Source organism: Thunnus thynnus, chromosome 1 (assembly GCF_963924715.1).
Source record: "Thunnus thynnus chromosome 1, fThuThy2.1, whole genome shotgun sequence".
Taxonomy (NCBI): Eukaryota; Metazoa; Chordata; class Actinopteri; order Scombriformes; family Scombridae; genus Thunnus; species Thunnus thynnus.
Window position 1 is genome coordinate 19,424,001 of NC_089517.1, and position 6,158 is coordinate 19,430,158.

Below are 6,158 nucleotides of genomic sequence, written 5' to 3' on the forward strand. Positions count from 1 at the left end.
TATTAAATTACCTATAACATATTACCTGTGCTACTGTGTGTAAGTTATTTCATTATTTATTTATCATTTTAGGATGTTTATTTTGAATAAATCAAGCATCTTCGGTGTTGAGTAGTGTCCTGTTGACAACAACATATGTTTGTTATTGTAAATAACATTTTAGCTGTCATTTGTATGCAAACAAGTTGTGATGACATAACTGAATACCAAACTGAATTAATGAGGGTCTTAAAACTAGATTTTAACACAGGGACTCCTTCAAGTCATAATAACAAATTACTGTTGCACTCTATGAATGCTTGCACTGTGTTTTTATCTCTATGCTCATTGTACTGGACTCATTTGTCAACATTACATTATATTATTGCATCTTTGCATATCATGTACATATGACCTATCACACAAAACCTAACTTCCCTCCAAAACTTACAAAGTGTTTGCATATTATCATATGCCGTCTATAAATGTTTACAATTGTTTCACTATGGGTTTTTTTTATATTTCTGTTCTTTAGGTATATAATCCTTCTTTTTTTTATCTTATTGCAATCCTGATTCTTCATTTTTGCTGTTCTGACACCTGCACCAAAACAAATTCCTTGTACACATATACTTGGTGAATAAAGTCTAATTCTGATAAAGCAGAGCCCACTTTAAGGCCAATATCTAGTCAGTCAACATTGTGCTATAGTGATGATAATTCTCAAACACATTTTAAATTAAATTAGCAAAAACCAGTTGGCACACAGTAAACCTGGAACTGTCGAGGCCCCTGGAGTTCAAGGGCCCCTGGGGGACTGTCCAATTGGTAATCCATTATAGGAGTGACCAATCAAAGGACTTGTCTTCATGCACAGTAGGCTATTACAGAACCTTTTCTTTTATAAAAGAAAGAAAGAAAGAAAGAAAGAAAGAAAGAAAGAAAGAAAGAAAGAAAGAAAGAAAGAAGAAAGAAAGAAAGAAAGAAAGAAAGAAAGAAAGAAAATATCATCCAGTCTGTTTTTATGAAACCGTTTCTGATGGGCGTATAATGTCATTAATATGCAGCTGAAAAATGACAAATATGATATGGCTGTAAACACATTTTTGGCTGGTGCCAGTTCTTCCCACCAGAGCAAGTCAAAGCCCAGATTTTACGTCTGCATTACTCAGACCTGCACTCACCAGCACTGCACTTATATTGCACTATGTGTACACTTTGCCCACAAATGGTCAATTTTTTCCCCCAAAACTGAACAAAAACTGGCTAATGGGCCTGACCCTGCTTTTAAACAGTCTCATAGTTGTTCAGGAATAACACTGTAATTATAAACCATTTCTGTTTGCACGGCAGGCTGCTGTTTTCAGGTGCCCCTGTACCAATTAGATTTCTTAATAGTATCCTTACTATAAATAATGTGTATAATGGGCCCAACAGGTCATGACTTAGGATGGTGCTTTCTCAAGTAATGACAGCCTGCAGTAAATACTGTATCTCCTTATATTTCCCACCATTCTTCACCATGAACCTGCAAAGGTTTAGATTAGTTTTCAATACTTTGTTTTTCTATTCACAGTAAAATTTGTAAATTATTACGAGTAAAGAAATAAAGAACTGACTTTAGTTCACATGCTTTTAATTACTGCTTCCAGGCACTTTTGGCATCCAAATGTGTCAACCATAGCAACCTGTGCATTAAACAAGATGTGTAAATGATGGCAGCATGCTGTACATTACACTAATTTTGAATCTAATTCTTTTTGCCAACCAAGATTCTTCTTTACACTTTTGCACATTTTTCATTGTGACGACCCAAAGGAGGTGCAAGCATCTCTATGCTGTATGAACAATATATGTATATGTGGTCCATCTTGTTTGGACCTTCCTTTCATTTTGTCTTGAAATCTGAAAATCATTCTTCCTGAAAAACTTCAAATAGATAAAAGCAGAAGACACTCCAAACCTTTTTGTAATCCTTATCTTTTTGTGCTCACTAATGCCTTCACTCTGCTGTGTCGCTCTCAACATTCATGTGTTTTTCAACTGAGATAAAAATATGTCAGAGGACTCTTTTTCATAAACCTATTTGGGACACCACATAGATAATAACAGTTTAATCATTAAATACATGCTTCAGAGAACACAAATCAGCTGTTCCAAGCCGGTGAAGCTATAGTTTCTCAAGCGCTTAAGTCCTCATTTGTGACTCCAGGGTTGATAAGAGACTGTTGGTCTGTGCTATGGTATTGCTTTGATTTGAACCTGCTGCTCACAGCCTCTAAGGGAGGCCGTGGTGCAATAGAATTAGCCTGGTTTAGTTCATTTTACTCCAGATCTGCCCTGCCGCTGCCACTGCCTGCTCTGGTCCAGCCTGGCCTGCAACCTCCTCTAATCAGATAGCCGTGTAAGGCCAGGTGCTTCCCTGGCTCTCTGCTTTGACAGTCAGCCACACTGATTTGCTTTATTCAGAGATAAGAGAAGGACTAGTGAGGGCCACTTACTAGCTAAATGAATAGGATTGGGGGAGCCCACATCCCATTTACCAAAGCTTCTGATTATTTCATACACTTTGTGTATAAGTGCTCATGTGTTTGTTTTTTGTATATTGAGTATATATTTTAAAAGTTTTAGTTAGTGTGATTCAGTTTGAAATGTGTTTAAACCACAAATAAAATAAACAACTCTGGTCTGAATTTTCTGTATGTTGCACATTTAATATGTGCCTCATCATTTTGGCATAATTTAATAAAAAGTTATTAATTGTTGAACTGTCTCAAACCAGGTTGTTTGGAAATGCCCCCTTGTGGCAGATCAGAAATTTGCTCAATTTGCTGCACTAATCTCAAAACACACATATTCCTTGTATTCTGCATGTTTTCCTACACCATCTTTAATGCTTTTGTTTATGTAGGGGCCACAAAAGCTTTAATAATTATTAATAATTACAAGGATCTTCCTGTTGTCCTCGTGTTGCAAGACATTAGATTCTTTATGATGCATGCAGCAATCAAGTACAAACAAGTAATATCAACATTATTTCCAAAAGAGAAAGGTACTAATACTCAAAAGCTAACAGCCCACACCCATTTTTAACTCTGTGCAATATGAATGTCAGGGTAAGATGTAGGATTTTGAAAATACACACAAAAGGAAAAAGGAAAATCATTGCTTAACTAAAATTGTAAAAGCCAATAGACTGTAAAACACTATGTTTCATGTAGCCAAGAGACAACTATTTTGATAAGAAACTTGTGTACAGTAAATTATAGAAAATGTGAAGCTCAAGTTGCTAAGTGTGGTTTTCTCATGAAGAACAAACCATTACAAAACATAAGTAGGCCCACAGATCATTGTAAGAAGTGTCAAAGTTAAACATTTATATACTCTAAACTTTATTTATTTATTTTGGTCTGCACTTCACATATACAGTGCTTCAAGTGAGCAGATTATCTTCTTTTTTTGGATTAAAAAGATTATTATCCTATGAAAAAATGTCCAATGTACAATTAATATGCAACAGAAAATTTAAATCAGTACAAATAACTATAGTCAGCTAATTATCTGCCAGTTTTAGTGAGCATTTGGTGCAAAACTTTTCTGGAAGATAAAGTGATTTTATAGGTCTGTGACCACAGTTGTCGTTTAACGTGAATTCAGCTTTTCTGCTGTGGAACAGGTTAGCCACACAGCCTGTGTCACCATGGTGATCTACGCAGCTTCTGAAATTTACAGTATCCCACTAAGTGAACTTATTGGAACTTAACCATTACATACTGTTCAAGTCAAACGGACCAATTTTTACATTTGAGAATGATAAATTAGACCAGTTTTTATTCAAAAATTGCTTTCAAAACTGATGTTGCATTCCTTACATTCAGTAGAAATTCATTGAAATCATTATGGCCTTTATATTATCTTGTTTTATGTAACCATAATGTAGGGTTATCGTTTTTCTTTATTTACAAATAGTGTAAAACCTAAAGAATACACTTTCTCTGCTCTCTGAAAGCTTCATTAAGGATTGATCACCCATTTTTTTAATGGATGATGAGGTATTTATGAATGAAAAATAGATTTGTGATTCAAAAGTTTGGAATAGAGACTAATTATGAGGGGATACTGTGAAGGGTCAGGATATGAACAGTATGTAAGGGTTAACTTTTTTTATTGTGCTTCATCAATCAGACAGTAAGGAGCACAGTAAACATACATTTGAACATAAAGTTCAAAAGTGAGTTAACTTTGAAGCTTCCCAGTTTCACAAAGCTGCATCACTTTGATCACCATGGTAACCCATACTGTGCTTGTACCAGGTTAACAAGTTTGTTGTAAAATAAATAAACAGGCAACATAGTGAGCCGTCCACTCTGGAAATATTGAGTGACCATTCCTTCAAGGCTTGAATATGAACAAAAATACGGCATTCAAATCAAAGCAACAACTAATAAACTGGATTCTAGTGAGCTATAATTGCCTTAACAGATATAAAAGCCATCGGCAGGGTGCCATGCTTTCCATAATGGTTTATTATAAGCAAGATGTAATAAATGTATGTAGCACAGCCACCACTCTGGTCATTAAACAGGACTCCATTAAATATAAGGTATTCTGTAGTTGACCAACAGGTCTAATGAACAAAAATTACTGCTGCATGCAGTGCAGAAATATCCAATAGTGATTGGTTCACTGCAGCCGATATTCAATATTCCATCACTGTGGCACTTGTGGAATATGAGGCAACTTAGTGGAAAAAAATACACTTTTAAAAATTGTTTATTGGATTTTTTATTATACAGTAGAGAGATGACAGGGAACGAAGGAGAGAAAGTTGTAGTCTATGGTCAGTGTTTCAACCCAATGATAAGCCATGGGGGCATCCGAAAATACACTGTTGTACTGCCAACATGTTCTTGTAGAGTTTTTCATCCAAATATCAGTAATCAGTTTCTTCTTGACTAAAATGTCAAAATGTCTTTTTACATTCTGTAAAATTGACCCTGTTACTTCATTTTACTTTGCATTGCTTTCATTATTTTATGTTTATACCTTATCTAATTTTAAATGTGCTGCACTTAATGTGCTGATATTGCATCTAATTGGTTAGTTTTTACAAATGCCACAGCTCATGACATAGAGTAATAACTCACCTCATGAGGAGACATCTGTTTGGGATTACTTTAGTCTAAAAATTGAAATGGTACACTGTATCAAACAGCATTCTGCCTGACATTATGCATAATGAAAGCTACATCTATTTAATACATTTTACTTTTAGTACCCGTTGCAATGTGAAACTGTGTCCCTTTCAATTAGAAGGATAGAGTAAAGCTTGAATCTGTTCTACAGACAGTTCCAGCTGCTGCTATATTCACACACACACACACACACACACACACACACACACACACACACACACACACACACACACACACACACACAACATATTCTACTAACTACAGTACTGTACTGTATATCCAATGTAGCTTTTGTACTAAGAGCTATTAAACTGGGAAGATTTAGCTCACTTTTATGCTCTGCCATGCTGCTGTTGCTCAAAAACAACATAGTACATCTAATGGGGGTTATATATAATACATTTGAACAAATTTGAACTTGCTGCTGCTGCAACTGCTGCTATTACAAAATTTCATGCTCAAACTTACATGACAACAGTCCAATAATGCTGCTTCAGAGCTGATGCTTCAGGAGATAAATTGCTACTAATCAGCATCATCTTTATATGTATATTCTAATGATTATCGGCTGCATTGCTACATAAACCTACACATCCACACATGCAGGCAATATGCAGTAGTTTATGGTTAAAAAACAAATATGACAAGGACACAGGTAAAAACATACAGTATTGTTACAAGTACCCAAACATCCACATAAACTATATATCATACAGTATATCTACACAAACATACAGTATGTGAAAGGGTGTAAGAGAAGCTGTGTAAAATATATCGTTTGATGAAATTAAGTTCATACAAAACCTTCACAGATGAAGCTTCACATCTAATATGCTGGTGCACCCATTTGTGTGTTTTTATCACAGTTTTAAACAGTTTGCATACTTGCCTCCAAATCTCTTTATCTCTGTGGCAGCTCAGTTGCCTGTTCAATAGAAGGTACTGCCAGTGGGACACAGACATTAAAGACAGATTATTGCATAA